General features: G+C 35.4%; 1 pseudogene; it reads left to right on the top strand.

Moving 5' to 3' along the window:
* Nucleotides 1–12,004: 12,004 nt before the first annotated feature.
* Nucleotides 12,005–14,910, top strand: LOC132373775 (proline-rich protein 13-like; annotated as a pseudogene).
* The last annotated feature ends 2,921 nt before the right edge of the window (nt 14,911–17,831 follow it).

Below are 17,831 nucleotides of genomic sequence, written 5' to 3' on the forward strand. Positions count from 1 at the left end.
TGAGTTCTCACACCAAGGAATTCTTCTGAGTGATGAATAAAACTTTTATTTGTCTTTCCCATAACTTCCCTCCAAATATCCCTCTGATTATCTCATTTCCTTCCCTAGTGAACAATCCGTTCATAATAAGTGTTAACAATTTTATTTTGGAAAGATTCATTTATGTTTTGTTTATACATGAGTATTGCACAAAAACATTGAGAAGTGATTTCCTATGTATTTATCATGAGAGATGGTAATCAAAGTGTTTTAGGGTTTTAGGTATTTGCTTCTGATGTCATAAATGTTTTCCTGGAGATTGTATTTTCAGGACAGTTTATGCTTTTATCTTAATGTAAAAGACAGTGCAGCTTAAGTTCATGATTTACCGCCACAAACGTTTTTGGATTAGATGAAAAATGGAATGATATACTGATTTTTAAACAGTTTGTGGTACTTAAAGCCAGTAAAGCAAAGTGATTGTATTAATACAGGGGGTATATGCATGTATTCCAAATAACTCAGTGTGACATCCATTTTCATAGGAAATCCAGATATGAGGACTATCTCACACAAAGTGGCACCCCATTTTAGGTGCTCCTTAAGACATTAACCCTCACCCCCAAAAAACATATATCAGTACATTAAATGTGAATGTCTTTATTCTCAGAGAATTTTCATATGAGTTCATGTAATTGTGTTATGTATCTTTGATCTAGATGATAATTATATTAAACAGCAGTCATATTAAAGGGCAAAATATGTAGGTTTTAGATTATGTAGAAAGAAATACTGAATAATTTTGATTGAATGATCCAGTTCAGAGCTCAATTATGTCGACTAATAATTATCTCAAATAAAATAATCAGATTATTGAAAAGTTTTACAGTCTTTTAATTGGAATTAAAATGAAAACTAGAGGGAATTTTATTGTACTCGAGTTATTGTATCTGAATATACAATATGAATTGAATAACCTAATTGTCATAAAATATTAATCTGTTTTATGTAAATTTTGCTTTCTTCAATTAAGATCTTATTTTAAAAATGTTTTCCTAACTTCTCCAAAGCAAATCACTTCAGCTATTAAATATTAAACATATTTGAGTCAAGAAATGCTTTTGGAAGAAAAAGAGTACGTCATTATTATAATAGAATTCTGCTAGTATGGAGCTGGTATATATTCAGTCTCTACTGATACCGTTTCTAGTAGAATCACTTGAAATGCTATGCCAATTGCTAACAAAGACTTACTGATAAAAACTAATAAAGACCTCAGTTTGACTTTCTTCTTCTCTTCCAAAAAAGCTATTGAAGGTCATCCAAAAGGTATTGTACAGCTAATTCTTCGGTCAGCCAACATTCCTTGTCTCCTCATGTTTCCTGGCCTCTGAAAAATAGTGCTTGTATTTAAAGTATTCACACTGAGTTGAAATTTCTATTTGTGTTCTATTTACATAAACTACAAGCTCCCCCCCACAATTTTTAATGATCAAATAGTTAATTCATCGTTGAAAAATTGTTTTTGCAAGTTCAGCAATAAACACAAGATACAAGACTCTCTAAAATATGTTAATTAATTTAAACATGTTTAGCTGTATAATTTGTCTCTGAAATTCTCTCGAACTTAATAACACAGATAAAAAGGCAGAAACAGTTTAAAATCAGGCCTTAAGAGGATTAAAATATGATTGTAGTTCTCACTAAATGGCTGAGTTAAAATACTGATAGTATTTTGGGAGCTGAACAAATAAGAGATGGATGTAGTTGACATTAAAAAGTCTCTGCTGAATAGGTCTCATCATTGGTTTCATCTAAATAAGCTAAGTGTTTCAAACTCTGTTATGTTTTCTGTAACTTTATTTTCTTCTCCCTCCCCTCTTGAACAATATAATGTACCTGTCAGATAAGAAATTACCATCAGGTAGGAAAAGAAAAATGTGTATTTGATCTATCAATCAATTAATGTCCAGACAGTTTCCTAGGGAAATATGTATTTAAATAAAGGCTTCAAACTTTGGAGATGTAAATCCAGTACAGTAATAATATTAGGGATGATACTGTTGATCATGATACTGATAAAGAAACTGAAGGGTGGACTGAGAGGACATTAAGAAAAGACTAGAACATCAAATATTGTGAAGAAAGAGACAAAAATCACAATTTTATAAACAGAAAAGGTATTGGAGACTTAGGTGTTTTTTTTGGAATGGAATTCTAGTTTCCCCAGTCCCTAATTGAAATGAGATTTCTGGCTCAGTATTTAAGACAGCGTTAGAGAAGTAGTCTTGACCTGGCTGATTAATGAAAGACACTTGGACAAGAAATATGTTGTAGCAATTGATGGGATAACTCCTGCCCATCTTCTGGTTTCAGGGTATAAAACACTTTGGTGATGTATTTTCCGACTCACAAAGACTTGTTTATGTACCACTCCTTTGAGCTGCTCTCAGAGCACACTCTGCCTGCTTTTATCACAATATGGGAATTTTGTGCTTACTTGTTGGGCTCCCCACAGTCTCTTCTTCATGATCATATTCCTTTATCTACCACTTAGCACGTAGCTGGCATTCAATAAGTACAAAATCAAAGAAAGGATAAAAGGATGAGAGAAGGAAAGAAAAACATACAGAAGATAGGAAAAGAGGAAGGGAAGGAGGAAAGGAGTACATTCAGTAAAAAAGACACTATAGGGAAGGGGAAAGTCATCTTTTTCTAAGGGAGTATTCATGGGGGGAATAAGAGGCCATCTGCCCTCAGTCAGACAGGCAATGGCAAGCAGTGTAGGACAGATGTTACAGCCAGAGTATCTTCACATTGCCTGCAGTGAGGAACAGTTCAGGAATTTGAAATCCAGGGAAGAGAACATGGATTTACAGTTGGAGCAGAAAAACAAAACCAAACCCCAGTATTCTCTGTAGTTTCTGTAAGAGAATAATTTTCTTGCAAAGTGTATGCACATTTTTATTGTACGCCTGTGTTTATTGTTTTGTAAAGATATATTCATACTTGAATGAAGAGGCTAAGTAAGAAACCCACTTCCCAATGTGTGAAGAGAAAGTTATCTCTTGAGGGAGTCATCATAAAATATAGAGAAATAGGCCAAATTAAGTTTATTGGTAATGATTCCAAATCATTTCAACAAAAGTGAGTCACCTGATAAATATTTTTCATGTCAGAAAAATTGTATGCAAATCAATTCACTGTTACTCTTACCCAGTTATTAACAAAAATATATATATGCCTTACACTTTACATTAGATTTTGGATTACTTACATATTTTATTTTTAATATTTAAATTAAAAAAAAAATTTCATCACTCAAGAGGACTGTACCTCAAAATTTGCTCTGTTCACTTTGTACTAACTCATTTGTCCATTTGTTGTAATCACTGGTTCATATCCATTGGCATATCTTTCTACATGATTGGTCATATGTCAAGATAACCTTAACGTTTCTGCATAAAATTAGAAGAGCAACACAATCATGAATCAAATAATTTTAGAAGTAAATCATTTCATAATTTACATATCTGTGTACAGCCTGATTATTAAACCACATTAAAATCGTTTCTGAGAAAATCCCTCTGAACTGTGTTGAAGAGAAATGCTCTGCTAATTGTAGTTTCCAAATGATAATGTAAGGCAAAGCCCAGAAAGCAAGAAGCATGCCACAACATGATTGTAATATACCTCACTCAATTAGGAAGACAAAAAAGAAAACTCGGCATGTATAAGTCAAGTATTTTCTTAATTTGTTTCCCAGAGACAGAATGCTTGATGCCAGGCTTTCCAGTTTAAGAGAACATTCTGACACTTGGCAGTCTCATTATTAATAGTTGGAACTTTGAAAAGTGTAATGAACAGAACTACTGTTTACGTCTAATTTATGTCTTCTCTCTACATACAAAAAATATTGAGTTAGTATTCTTTTATAATGAAAAAGAAGGTTGAATTTTAATGAGATGTGGCTTAATTGTTGTATGGAATGTCTTTATTTTTAATTCACTTTTGTAATAGTATCTTGGATACAACAAAAAAAATGCTCTTTATTAAAATTAAAATCAATAAAGTCTATTTTCAGTTTAACTTTACCCAGATTGTAACTCATTTCAGCCAGTAATTTTGTATGCTTTTTTGGCACATTTATCATAATTGTAGCTTTGAGACATTATACAATTTAGAGGGTACTTTTGCTTGACAAAGATGAACTAGCTGAACAGATAAATGCTTGGCTACATTTTATGTCCTTAGGATCAAGACCTTATATAATGAAGTAGCATTTAACGGCAGGAAGTAAATTAAAACACCTTTTTAAAAAAATTAATTAATTAATTAATTTATGGCAGCATTGGGTCTTCGTTGCTGTGCGGACTTTCTCTAGTTGTGGCGAGCAGGGGGCTACTCTTCATTGTGGTGTGCGGGCTTCTCATTGCGGTGGCTTCTCTTGTTGCGGAACACGGGCTCTAGGCTCAGGGGCTTCAGTAGTTGTGGCTCATGGGCTCTAGAGTGCAGGTTCAGTAGTTGTGGCACACAGACTTAGTTGCTCTACGGCATGTGGGATCCTCCCAGACCAGGGCTCGAACCCGTGTCCCCTGCATAGGCAGACGGATTCTTAACCACTGCGCCATCAGGCAAGTCCCCCATGAGTTTTGTTTTTTTTTTTAACATCTTTATTGGAGTATAATTACTTTACAATGGTGTGTTAATTTCTGCTATATAACAAAGTGAGTCAGCTCTACATATACATATATCCCCATATCCCCTCCCTCTTGTGTCTCCCTCCCACTCTCCCTATCACACCCCTCTAGGTGGTCACAATGCACAGAGCTGATCTCCCTGTGCTATGCAGCTACTTCCACTAGCTAGCTATTTTACATTTGGTAGTGTATCTATGTTCATGCCACTCTCTCACTTCGTCCCAGCTTCCCCTTCCTCCTCCCCATGTCCTCAAGTCCATTCTCTACATCTGCGTCTTTATTCCTGTCCTGTCCCTAGGTTCTTCAGAAACATTTTTTTTTTTTTTAGATTCCATATATATGTGTTAGCATACGGTATTTATTTTTCTCTTTCTGACTTACTTCACTCTGTGTGACACTCTCTAGATCCATCCACCTCACTACAAATAACTGAATTTCATTTGTTTTTATGGCTGAGTAATGTTCCATTGTATATATGTGCCACATTTTCTGTATCCATTCATCTGTTGATGGACACTTAGGTTGCTTCCATGTCCTGGCTATTGTAAAGAGTGCTGCAATGAGCGTTGTGGTACATGACTCTTTTTGAATTATGGTTTTCTCAGGGTATATGCCAAGTAGTGGGATTGCTGGGTCATATGGTAGTTCTATTTTTAGTTTTTAAAGGAACCTCCATACTGTTCTCCATAGTGGCTGTACCAATTTACATTCCCACCAACAGTGCAAGAGGGTTCCCTTTCTCCACACCCTCTCCAACATTTATTCTTTGTAGATTTTTTGATGATGGCCATTCTGACTGGTGTGAGGTGATATCTCATGGTAGTTCTGATTTGCATTTCTCTAATGATTAGTGATATTGAGCATCTTTTCATGTGTTTGTTGGCAATCTGTATATCCTCTTTGGAGAAATGTCTATTTAGGTCTTCTGCCCGTTTTTGGATAGGATTGTTGGTTTTTTTGATATTGAGCTGCATGAGCTGCTTGTATACCTTGGAGATTAATCCTTGGTCAGTTGCTTCATTTGCAAATATTTTCTCCCATTCTGAGGGTTGTCTTTTCATCTTGTTTATGGTTTCCTTTGCTGTGCAAAAGCTTTTGAGTTTCATTAGGTCCCATTTGTTTATTTTTATTTTTATTTCCATTTTTCTAGGAGGTGGGTCAAAAAGGATCTTGCTGTGATTTATGTCATAGAGTGTTCTGCCTATGCTTTCCTCTAAGAGTTTATAGTGTCTGGCCTTACATTTAGGTATTTAATCCATTTTGAGTTTATTTTTGTGTATGGTGTTAGGGAGTGTTCTAATTTCTTTCTTTTACATGTAGCTGTCCAGTTTTCCCAGCACCACTTATTGAAGAGGCTGTCTTTTCTCCATTGTATATTCTTGCCTCCTTTATCAAAGATAAGGTGACCATATGTGTGTGGGTTTATCTCTGGGCTTTATATCCAGTTCCATTGATCTATATTTCTGTTTTTGTGCCAGTACCATACTGTCTTGATTACTGTAGCTTTGTAGTATAGTCCGAAGTCAGAGAGCCTGACTCCTCCAGCTCCGCTTTTCCTTCTCAAGATTGTTTTGGCTATTCGTGGTCTTTTGTATTTCCATACAAATTGTGAAATTTTTTGTTCTAGTTCTGTGAAAAATGTCATTGGTAGTTTGATAGGGATTGCATTGAATCTATAGATTGCTTTGGGTAGTAGAGTCATTTTCACAATGTTGATTCTTCCAGTCCAAGAACGTGGTATATCTCTCCATCTGTATGATCTTTAATTTCTCTCATCAGTGTCTTATAGTTTTCTGCATACAGGTCTTTTGTCTCATTAGGTAGGTTTATTCCTAGATATTTTATTCTTTTTGTTGCAGTGGTAAATGGGAGTGTTTCCTTAATTTCTCTTTCAGATTTTTCATCATTAGTATATAGGAATGCAAGAGATTTCTGTGTATTAATTTTGTATCCTGCTACTTTACCAAATTCATTGATTAGCTCTAGTAGTTTTCTGGTAGCATGTTTAGGATTCTCTAGGTACAGTATCATGTCATCTACAAACAGTGACAATTTTACTTCTTCTTTTCCAATTTGGATTCCTTTTCTTTTTCTTCTCTGATTTCTGTGGCTAAAAATTGCAAAACTATGTTGAATAATAGTGTTGAGAGTGGGCAACCTTGTCTTGTTCCTGATCTTAGTGGAAATGGTTTCAGTTTTTCACCATTGAGAATGATGTTTGCTGTGGGTTTGTCATATATGGCCTTTATTATGTTGAAGTAAGTTCCCTCTATGCCCACTTTCTGGAGGTTTTTTATCATAAATGGATGTTGAATTTTGTTGAAAGCTTTTTCTGCATCTATTGAGATGATCATATGGTTTTTCTCCTTCAATTTGTTAATATGGTTAATCACATTGATTGATTTGGGTATATTGAAGAATCCTTACATTCTGGTGATAAACCCCACTTGATCATGGTGTATGATCCTTTTAATGGCTGTTGGATTCTGTTTGCTAGTATTTTGTTGAGGATTTTTGCATCTATGTTCAACAGTGATATTGGCCTGTAGTTTTCTTTCTTTGTGACATCTTTGTCTGGTTTGGTATCAGGGTGATGGTGGCCTCGTAGAATGAGTTGGGGAGTGTTCCTCCCTCTGCTATATTTTAGAAGAGTTTGAGAGTGATAGGCGCTAGCTCTTCTCTAAATGTTTGATAGAATTCGCCTGTGAAGCCATCTGGACCTGTGCTTTTGTTTGTTAGAGGATTTTTAATCACAGTTTCCATTTCAATGCTTGTGATTGGTCAGTTTATATTTTCTATTTATTCCTGGTTCAGTCTCGGAAGGTTGTGCTTTACCAAGAATTTGTCCATTTCTTCCAGGTTGTCCATTTTATTGGCATATAGTTGCTTGTAGTAACCTCTCATGATCCTTTGTATTTCTGAAGTGTCAGTTGTTACTTCTCCTTTTTCATTTCTAATTCTATTGATTTGAGTCTTTTCCCTTTTTTTCTTGATGAGTCTGGTTAATGGGTTATCAATTTTGTTTATCTTCTCAAAGAACCAGCTTTTAGTTTGTTTTATTGATCTTTACTATTGTTTCCTTCATTTCTTTTTCATTTATTTCTGGTCTGATCCTTATGATTTCTCTCCGTCTACTCACCTTGGGTTTTTTTTGTTCTTTTTTCTCTAATTGCTTTAGGTGTATGTTTAGGTTGTTTATGTGAGATTTTTCTTGTTTCTTGAGATAGGATTTTATTGCTATAAACTTCCCTCTTAGAACTGCTTTTGTTGCATCCCATAGGTTTTGGGTCATCGTGTTTTCATTGTCATTTGTTTCTAGGTATTTTTTTATTTTCTCTTTGATTTCTTCAGTGTTCTCTTGGTTATTTCATAGTGTATTGTTTAGCCTCCATGTGTTTGTATTTTTTACAGTTTTTTTTTTCTGTAATTGATATCTGGTCTCTGAGCACTGTGGTTGGAAAAGGTACTTGATATTATTTCAATTTTTAAAAATTTACCAAGGCTTGATTTGTGACCCAAGATATGATCTATCCTGGAGAATGTTCCATGACCACTTGAGAAGAAAGTGTATTCTGTTGCTTTTGTATAGAATGTCCTATCAATATCAATTAAGTCCATCTTGTTTAATGTGTCATTTAAAGCTTGTGTTTCCTTATTTATTTTCATTTTGGTTGATCTGTCCATTGGTGAAAGTGGGGTGTTAAAGTCCCCTACTGTTGTTGTGTTATTGTTGATTTCCTCTTTTATGGCTGTTAGCAGTTGCCTTATGTATTGAGGTGCTCCTATGTTGGATGCATAAATATTTACAATTCTTATATCTTCTTCTTGGGTTGATCCCTTGATCATTATGTAGTGTCCTTCTTTGTCTCTTGTAGTAGTCTTTATTTTAAAGTATATTTTGTCTGTTATAAGAATTGCTCCTCCAGCTTTCTTTTGATTTCCATTTGCGTGGAATATCTTTTTCCATACCCTCACTTTCAGTCTTTATGTGTCCCTAGGTCTGAAGCTGGTCTCTTGTAGGCAACATATAGATGGGTCTTGTTTTTGTATCCATTCACCCAGTCTATGTCTTTTGGTTGGAGCATTTAATCCATTTACATTGAAGGTAATTATCGACATGTATGTTCCTATTACCATTTTCTTAATCGTTTTGGATTTGTTTTTGTAGGTCTTCTCCTTCTCTGGTGTTTCCTGCCTAGAGAAGTTCCTTTAGCATTTGTTGTAAAGCTGGTTTGGTGGTGCTGAATTCTGTTAGCTTTTGCTTGTCTGTAAAGCTTTTGATTTCTCCATCAAACCTGAATGAGATCCTTGCTGGGTAGAGTAATCTTGGCTGTAGGTTTTTCCCTTTCATCACTTTAAATATGTCCTGCCACTCCTTTCTGGCTTGCAGAGTTTCTGCTGCAAGATCAGCTGTTAACTTTATGCAGATTCCCTTGTGTGTTATTTGTTGCTTTTCCCTTGCTGCTTTAACTATATATATATATATTTTAAAGACACCTACAGCCTGGGCAGCCCGAGCCATGGCAGCCACTCTGGGTCTAAGCCCAGCGCCTGCTTTTCCAGCCCCCTAAATATTTTTTCTTTGTATTTAATTTTGATAGTTTTTTAACATGTGTCTTGGTGTGTTTCTCCTTGGATTTATCCTGTATGGGACTCTCTGTTTTTCCTGTACTTGTTTGTCTATTTCCTTTTCCATATTAGGGAAATTTTCAACTATAATCTCTTCAAATATTTTCTCAGTCCCTTTCTTTTTCTCTTCTTCTTCTAGGACCACTATAATTCGAATGTTGGTGCATTTAATGTTGTCCCAGAGGTCTCTGAGACTGTCTTCAATTCTTTTCATTCTTTTTTCTTTATTCTGCTCTGTGGCAGTTATTTCCACTATTTTTTCTTCCAGGTCACTTATCTGTTCTTATGCCTCAGTTATTCTGCTATTGATTCCTTCTAGATAATTTTTAATTTCATTTATTGTGTTGTTCATCACTGTTTGTTTGCTGTTTAGTTCTTCTAAGTCCTTGTTAAACGTTTCTTGTGTTTTCTCCATTCTATTTCCAAGATTTTGGATCATCTTTACTATCATTACTCTGAGTTATTTTTCAGGTAGACTACCTATTTCCTCTTCACTTGTTTGGTCTGGCGAGTTTTTACCTTCCTCCTTCATCTGCTGTGTATTTCTCTGTCTTCTCCTTTTGCTTAACTTACTGTGTTTGGGGTCTCCTTTTCACAGGCTGCAGTTTCGTAGTTCCCGTTGTTTTTGGTGTCTGCCCCCAGTGAGTAAGGTTCGTTCAGTGGGTTGTGTAGGCTTCCTTGTGGAGGGGACTGGTGCCTGTGTTCTGGTGGATGAGGATGGATCTTGTCTTTCTGGTGGGCAGGACCTTGTCCGGTGGGGTTTTTTTTGGGGTGTCTGTGAACTTTTTATGATTTTAGGCAGCCTCTCTGCTAATGGGTGGGATTGTGTTCCTGTCTTGCTATTTGTTTGGCATGGGGTGTCCAGCACTGGCCCTTGCTGGTCGTTGAGTGGAGCTGCATCTTAGCATTGAGACAGAGATCTCTGGGAGAGCTCTCGCCAATTGATATTATGTGGGGCCAGGATGTCCCTGGCGGACCAATGTCCTGAACTTGGCTCTCCCACCTCAGAGGCTCAGGCCTGACACCTGGCCGGAACACCAAGACCCTGTCAGCCACACTGCTTATCACAACTCCACAGCCAAAGGCAAAGGGTTTCTCTCAGCTCCAGGTCACAGTGCCCCAGGGAAGTGTACAGATTGGCTTGCCTCCCACAGACGTCCAGAGTGGCCCGGATGAAGCCACAGAGCATCTCATGTCTCACTCTCCTATCCTACTTGCTCTACCGATTTTGGAACTGTTGCCCCAGTTTTAATCATGAGGGTTTAGAGCTCTGTAGCAGATGCTGTTACAGTTCAGCCTGTTATCCCATGGATCCCTTCAGCATTTTTGTCAAAATGCCTTTTTAATTGAACTAAAATAATCATGCTTAGTTTCACCACTGACAAGCAGATCTTAAAATGGAAGCTTAAATATTTTAAGGTATGGAAGACATTTTTTCCCATGGGAATAATTTAGGCAAACAAATAAAACATGAATTTACATTTATAAATAGATTTTATGATATTATATCTTTAATAATTAGCTGGGAATTTATAAAAATATATTTACAAATTTTCTCTTAAACTGTGTTGAATCACAATGTACTAGCAACCCTGTTATGCAATTAGATAGTTTCACAATAGATAAAAAGTTGACACTATTTCCATTGACTATGAATTACTTTGAAGTTTATAAAATTAAATATTTCTAAATAACTCTAATCTAATTTTCTATTTCCTATTCAGAATTTGGCAAACACAGAATTCTTTAGCTAGTATTTGCTTTAAGTCTTATAAAAAGGCATTTGATATAATATAGAGCATATTAACATTATAAAAACAAAATTCAGTGAAACAAAAAGTATATGTTGAGAGCGGTTGAAAAATGTAACTAAAATTTTACATTAATCTCATCTAATTTAGGTAATAAGTTGGCAAACAAAAGTTTTGCTTACTAAGTTGATAATTTTGACAGCTCTGATTATTTGAATAAGTAATGGATTTTATCACAGAACTTATTAGTAGATTAATTTAATAGTTGTAGCAATAATAAAAGCCTATATTTTATAATATCTTTGATTTCAAGACAAGAATAGATTAGATAAATATAGTACGTATATATCCAAAGAAATATAAAATAGTTCTGAATTAACAAAATAGAGGGGAGACCCTACATATTTTATTGTAGATTTTGACAACTTTGTGTTTATTTTAGCTATATTGCATTTATGAATGAAAATATTCTGATTCATTTTATCAAATGAATAACACATGACCTAATGTGAAGAGTTTACATTGCAGATAGTGATTTTTTTTTTGGTTTCAGTGAAGTATTTTATACAAAAACTTTTCACAATCATAGATCATGCCAGTATGTGACAAAGAATATAATGAGATTGATTCATTTGTCTTGTTCCCCAAAATGATGTGAATTACCAGTAAATTGGTCACTTTGAAGGAACTGCTGATCATAAAAATGACCAGGATGAAAACCCTGCCCTATGGTTTTATTCCCATTGTATATGTAAGTACAGTCATCATTGCAGCTAAGAAATGCCAGAAAAAGGAAAAGACTAAATTTAAAAAGTACAGCTGCAAGTTATTAATTCCTGATTTATTGAAGCTATACAACCCTAGGACAGTAACAGGCATATAACAGGTATTACAGAACACCTACTGAATAAAATGACTATCTGACCTTATTGAATATCCAGAGTGATGGGGAACTCATCACACTTGCAAGTAAGTTTCTATACACTTAGTTATAGCTAATGAGTCCTTATTTCTATTACTTGGGCAGAATTATTGTTGAAATAGTCTGAGACCTCAACAGATGACCAGTTAGAAATGGGGAAATGTTGGAATTGGGAGGTACTAAACCTTGGGGAACTGACGTTGGTATAAAGAAGAATGATATTCAAAATAGACAGCAAAAATTCAAATCACAGTGTGTCTAAAGATATATATTGAATATGTATTGATTTTGGAAATTGTCAGTATTTGAGAAAATTTTTTCTTCAGTTTCAATTTTTTATTGATATATAATTTAAATGACAGTAATACCACATATCTTATGTGTAATGAATTTTGATGAATATATATATACCCAAGTATTGAGTGCCTCAATCAAGATAGAGTTTCCTCCTGCTGGTTTCTAGTCAGGTCTTCCTAATCCTAGCACTGAGCCTACCATGGTTTCTTTCACCACAGAAGGGTCTTCCTTGTTCTTGAACAGTAGCTACATACAATTACAGGTATATACTCTTTTGAGTCTGTTTTATTTTCATTCAAAATTATGTTCTTGTAATTTACCCATATTGTTGCATGTATCAGCAGTTCAGTTATCTTTATTGCTCAGTTGTGTTCCACTCTATGACTATGTCACAGTTTGTCCATTTCCCAGCTGATGAATATTTGGGATGCTTTCAGTTTTTATTTATTACAAAAGAGGTTGTTATGAGCATTCTATACAAGTCTTTTCTAAATTTTTATTTATTTTTTACAAGTCTCTTTATAAATACAAGATTTTGTTTCTTTTGGGTAAATTTCTAGAAGTAGAATTGCTAGGAAATTTTTTTTAGCTTTTCAAGAAACTAGACAACTCTTTTCTAAAGCGGTTGCACCATTTTGTACTCCCAGTATCAATCTCTGAGGGTTCTAATTGTTCCATACCCTTACAAACACCTTTTTAAAAATTGAGATATAATTGACGTATAACATTATATTGGTTTCAGGTATATAGTATAATGATTTGATATTTGTATATGTTGTGAAATGAGCATCATAATAAGTCTAGTTAACATCCATCACCAAACATAGTTAACGTATTTTTTTTCTTGTGATGAGAACTTTTAAGATCTATTCTTAGCAACATTCAAATATACAATAGAGTATTTTTTAAATTTTATTTTATTTTATTTATTTTTATTTTTGGCTGAATTGGGTCTTCGTTGCTGCACATGGGGTTTCTCTAGGTGTGACGAGGGGGGGCTACTCTTGGTTGCGGTGCACGGGCTTCTCACTGTGGTGGCTTCTCTTGTTGTGGAGCACGGGCCCTAGGCGCACAGGCTTCAGTAGCTGTGGCACGCGGGCTCAGTAGTTGTGGGTCGCGGGCTGTAGAGCGCAGGCTCAGTAGTTGTGGCGCACAGGGCTTAGTTGCTCCGCGGCATGTGGGATCTTCCCGGACCAGGGCTCGAACCCATGTCCCCTGCAATAGCAGGCGGATTCTTAACCACTGCACCACCAGGGAAGCCCTGCAATAGAGTATTATTAATTATAGTCAATATGCTGTACATTACATCCCTAAAAACACTTTTAATCTTAGCCATTCTAAAGGTGGGAAATGGTATCTCATGGCAGTTTTAATTAGAATTTCCCTGAGAACTAATAAAATTGAGCACTTTTTCTTGTGCTTATTGGCTACTAGCATATTTGTCTTGTTGTTTAAAGCTCTACTCTTTTTTTAATTGGGTTGTTTGTCTTTTTAGTATTGAGTTATAGGAGTTCTTTCTATATTATTTATATGTTATATATATTCTTATATTATACCCTTCCATATTCTTTATATATACTAGCTATGTCTTTTATTAGATACATATATACTATAATATTTTCTCCCAGTTTGTGGCTTACCTTTTCATTAATGTTAACTATTTCTTTTGATAACAAAATTTTTAAGTTGATGAAATATAATTTATAAATATTTTCTTGTATGGTTTTTGCCTTCTGTGTCTTACCTGAGAAATCTTTGCCTACCCAAAGTTCATGAAAAATTTCTCATGTATTTTGTCTATAAGAGATATAGTTTTAGCTTTATATTTATGTCTATGATCCTTCTTGAATAAAATATGTATGTGAGTGAAGTGCGAGGGGAATCAAAGTTTTGGGGTTTGTTTTTGTTTTTTCCATATGGATATCCACTTGGTCAGGAACTTTTCTCTCCCCCATTGAATTATATTGTTACCTTTGTTAAAGACTGACTGTTGAAGCAGTGGTGTAAAGGTGACAGGACACCTGGATTCCTCACTTTCCTTCTTTTTCCATTCCTGGGCTGGAGGAAATCCTGAACATATGGAATCCCAATACCAGGCAGCCAGGACCATATCCACACCCCCCTAATGTTGGGTACCCTGGAGGTTGCAATCCTGCCCATCCACCACCTGCCACCCCTACCTTTCCTCCAGGCCCCTTTCCCACTCCCCCAGGAGCACCCCAGGGGAATCCAGGCTTTCCCCCTGGTGGGCCCTGTCATCCTGTGCCACAAGGGTATCCAAGATGCCAACCCTCAGGCCCCTACTCCCCTCAATACCCACCACCTGCCCCTGGCATGTGTCCTGTGAATCCATTGACTCCTGGCATGGTAGGACCAGGAATGGTGATCGACAAGAAGATGCAAAAGAAAATGAAAAAAGCTCATAAAAAGAAGCAGAAACACCACAAACATGGCAAGCATTCCTCCTCCTCCTCCTCCCCTTCCTCTTCCAGCAGTGACTCTGACTGAATACAGGGCCTGGACCCTTCCCTCAAGTCTCTCCAGTTCTGCTCTCCCATCAAGCTTCAGATGCCATCTTGTACTGGGGGAAATTAGCCCTTGTGTCCCTCCCCCCGCCATCCCTGTAATCTAAGCCTCACTCTGCTGTTCAACCCTAACTGGCTAGGGAAAATGGGAAAAGAATTGCCATGGGCTAGCAAAGGCCGTCTTCCCACTGCTTGGATAGAACTTTTAGCTGGTGAATTTTTCAGAACTATATTTTGAAGATGGTGAGATTTGATCTGAATGCTGAAGACAAGTCTAAAATCTGTAAAATGTGATTTTTTACTCTTTTGTAATACTCATGATTGGGGAGATGCTGTGGAAATTTAATTATGGAAAGAAAAAAACGACCTGTACCTTTCTTGTAATTGTGGCATGCTTGGGTGATTTAGTGGCAAATAAACATTTCCCAGCAGGCCTTTTATTGATTGCACTCACTGCAAGGCTGCTGGGAAGTGGAGTCCATTTGGCTGATGAGCTCTGACTGCCATTTTGGAAACTGATCTCTACCCCTTAGCTCAGTATGCTATCTCGGGTCCTGCTCTCACTCTCCAACTCTCAGTCCAAATAAAGCTGTTTCTCCTGGAAACAAAAAACAAAAACTGACTGTTAATACATCTTTATATTTCTAGACTTTCTATTCTGTTTCATTGATCACCTTGTCTATCCTTATTTTAATACCATACTGTCCTGACTGCTATAACTTTAAGTCTTGAAATCAGGAAGTGAAGGTCTAACAACTTTGTTCTTCTTCACGATTGTTTTGTCAATTCTAGAATCTTTGTATTTCCTATAAATTCTAAGGCCAGGCTCTGATTTATATAAAAAATACTAATTGGCTTTTGAAGAGAATTACATAGAACCTATACAGACATTCTGAAGAACTGGTTTCTTAACAATTTGTCTTATAATGCACGAACATGCACAAACATTATGTATCTCTTCATTTATTTTGGTCTTCCCTCTTTTCTCTTCAATATTTTGTAGTTTATAGTAGAAGGATTTGCATATGTTTTGTTAAATATTTCCTGTCCTTGAATGCTGTGTTTTAAATTTGATTTCCTAGTTTTCTGTTGCTAATACATAGAAATACAATTAATTTTTGTGTATTAACTTTGTATTCTGTGCTAAGTTCACTGTTCTAGTAGGTTTTCTTTTAAGATTCCTTTGGGGTTTTCTACATAAACATAATGTCATCTGTGTATAATGACAATTTTACTTCTTTTGTTTTAATCTGAATGGTCTTTTATTTATTTTCCTTACCTCACACTAGTATTTCCAGCTCAGTGTTGAATAGAGGTAGCAAAAGTAAACATATTCACATTTCTCAATCTTGAAGTGGAAATGTTCCATTTTTTACCATTAAGTATGTTAACTATAGGTTTTTCATAAATGTCCCTTACGAGATTGAAAATCTTTCTTTCTCTTCCTTGTATACTGAGTACCTTTATCATGAATGGCAGTTGAATGTTTTTTTAATACTTTTTCTGTATCTATCAATATGCTCATGTATTTTACTTTTTGTTATGTTAACGTAGTGAATTTGTTTGATTGATTTTCAAATATTAAACCAACTTTATATTGATGAAACATATCCAACCTATTCATGATATATTTTTGTGTATATATATATAAATATTGCTGGATTCAATTTGCTATTTTGTTAAATATTTTTGCACCTATATTCACAAGGAATATGACTCTGTAATATTTTTTATGATGTCGTTTTTAGAATTCATTATCAAGTTTGTGTTGATGTTATAGACAAGTTGGAGAATGTTCCCTCCTCCTATCTCTTTCTTATATGTTTAATAATATTTACTGGGGATGGGATATGACCCTGGGATTTTCTTTTATGTTTGAATTCATTTTTCATTAACAGATATAGGGCTATTCAATTAAGTTTTCCTATTTCTTCTTGTGAAAAGAATCTATTCAAAAATTCAGAAATCATACTTTACTAAGAGCTGCCAAAATTGAACTTTGAAAAGTGAGAGTGTTAAGCTGACAACTGGCCTACGACTTTCTAGGATTCCATACACTGGTTGGATGTTTGAGAGCTGCAGCTCCTAAGGGGGAGGCGGGAGGGGGGCAAGAGCCAAGCCAGTTGAGATCTCAGACACACAGCTGGATTTCGGGGTAAAATTTCATTTCCTGTGGGGAGACTGAAGCTAACTAAAGAACCAGAGCAGGAATTTCAGTTACACTGAATGAGCAAACACAATAGAGGTTTAAAAAAAAAAATTCTGCCTTGAGGATTATGTCAACTGGAACATAGATGGAAGTGACACAAGACCTAAATAAATAATAAATATTTAATGCAAAAGGGAACTAATCTCAAAAGGCTTTAATAAAAGGGGAACCGATCTCAAAAAGTTACATACTGTCTGATTCCATTTATATAATGTTCTCAAAATGACAAAATTATAGAGAAAGAGAATGCACAAGTGGTTGCCATGGGTTAAGAGCATGATTAGAAAGGAGGGTAGCATGAGAGAGTCGCTTTGTAGGGATGTAATGATGTAATGATGGTTCTTTATGTTGATTATAATGATGGTTATATAAATCTATACATATGAAAAAATATCATAGACTTACACACAACAGCATAAAATAATGAGTGCATGCAAAATACAGTAAAATTTGAGCAAGGTCTATAGTTTGGTTAATTCTACTATACCAATCAATTTCCTGGTTTTGATAATGCACTATAATTATGTAAGATGTCACCATTGAGAGAAGCTGGGTGATGGGTACAAGGAATCTGTCTGTACAATTTTTGCAATTTTATGTGAATTTATAATTATTTAAACATATAAGTTTAAGCAAATTTAAAAATAAATAAAAAAGGGAATTTGTTGGCGCACAAAAGTTAAATATCCATGGTTATACTAGTACCAGAGTTTCAAATTATATTACTAGGACCCACTCTAAGAAAACGTCTTAATTCTGCTCTCTTTCTTGTTGGCTTCTGTCAAAGATTTAATGAAAAGACAGGAGCTTCCCAGACAA

This window comes from Balaenoptera ricei, chromosome 10 (genome assembly GCF_028023285.1).
Source record: "Balaenoptera ricei isolate mBalRic1 chromosome 10, mBalRic1.hap2, whole genome shotgun sequence".
NCBI classification, from domain to species: Eukaryota; Metazoa; Chordata; class Mammalia; order Artiodactyla; family Balaenopteridae; genus Balaenoptera; species Balaenoptera ricei.